We start from the raw sequence: 1,258 nt of genomic DNA, 5'->3' as shown, positions 1-1,258 counted from the left end.
TCATTTACCCTAAGTTGGAGCTTCCCATTACAAACATCCTCAAGTACACCCCTAGGAATCTTAATAGTCCTATCGGCTAACTGAATGCTCATCCTAGTAGGTTTAGGCTCACTCAAACCAAGTTTATCAAACAAGCTAGTGGGCATCAAATTAATACTAGCTCATAAGTCACCTAAAGCACCATTGATAGGTAATTCACCAATGACATAGGGTACAGTAAAACTCCTTAGATCATGCCTCTTAACAGGCATGGACCATCTTGAGGCTAGGGCTATTACTGATGCAATCTCTGAAAGCCGGGTGGTCCTTGGGCGTTGTTATTCCTCCAACTGAAGTTGAGATGATTGCACCAACCGAGGTTGTATGTATTACTATATGGATTGTTATGCTGTCTAGGTGCATTACCCATAGTCTACCTGTTCAAGGTCAGCAAAAACAATAGAGGATGAAGAAGGAGAATAAGTGGAAGGTGAAGCAAACATACCTCCCGCATTACAGTTTGCACCATAGTGCAGGCCACCACAAAACTCGTAGCTTAATTGTGCTGCATGAACCAGCATCTGGAGTTGGTCTATGTTCTTGGTCAGAAGCTCCACCTGTGCTGCCAAGGTTGCTGTGGAATCTAGCTGGTTGACCACTCCCTACTTGACTGGCCAACTCTAGAGGATTGCCATTGGTAGTTGTTCATGGCCATCTCCTCTATCAGATTTTGCCTGCTCCGGCGTCTTACTGTTTAGGGCCCCACTTGCTGCAGCATCTACCATTTTCCTGGTATCGAGGTTCAAACCGCTATAGAAACTCTGTACCTGCATCCAAACTGGTAATCCGTGATGCAGGCAACATTGAAGCAAATCCTTGTACCTGTCCTAGGCATCATACATACTCTCGTCATCGAATTGCACAAAAAAAGAGAAGTCATTTCGTAATTTAGCAATTTTAACAGGAGGAAAATACTTATATAAGAATTTTTCAACCAAAGAACTCCATGTCGTAATAGTGTTGGTTGGGAGTGACTGCAACCATCTCTTCGCTCGGTCCCTTAAAGCAAAAGGAAACAACCTCAACCAAATGGCAGCATCAGTCATTCCATTTATCTTGAAGGTATCATAGATCTCCCAAAAATTGGCTATGTGAGTGTTTGGGTCCTTGCTCGGCAGTCCCCCAAATTGCACACTATTTTGAACCATTTGTATCATGTTTAGCTTTATCTCAAAGTTGTTGGCTGCCACAGGTGGTCGCACTATACTCCTCTGTCTCC

The 1,258-nt window shown here is 43.6% G+C and overlaps 1 non-coding gene across 1 annotated transcript; it reads left to right on the top strand.

Moving 5' to 3' along the window:
* The first annotated feature begins 822 nt into the window (after window positions 1-822).
* Window positions 823-928, top strand: LOC112535824. The gene has a single exon (XR_003079912.1). It is a non-coding gene; the product is annotated as a small nucleolar RNA R71 (small nucleolar RNA).
* The last annotated feature ends 330 nt before the right edge of the window (window positions 929-1,258 follow it).

The sequence above is a fragment of the Ricinus communis genome, chromosome 1, assembly GCF_019578655.1.
Source record: "Ricinus communis isolate WT05 ecotype wild-type chromosome 1, ASM1957865v1, whole genome shotgun sequence".
Classification (NCBI taxonomy): domain Eukaryota; kingdom Viridiplantae; phylum Streptophyta; class Magnoliopsida; order Malpighiales; family Euphorbiaceae; genus Ricinus; species Ricinus communis.
This window is presented reverse-complemented; position numbering and strand designations above follow the sequence as displayed.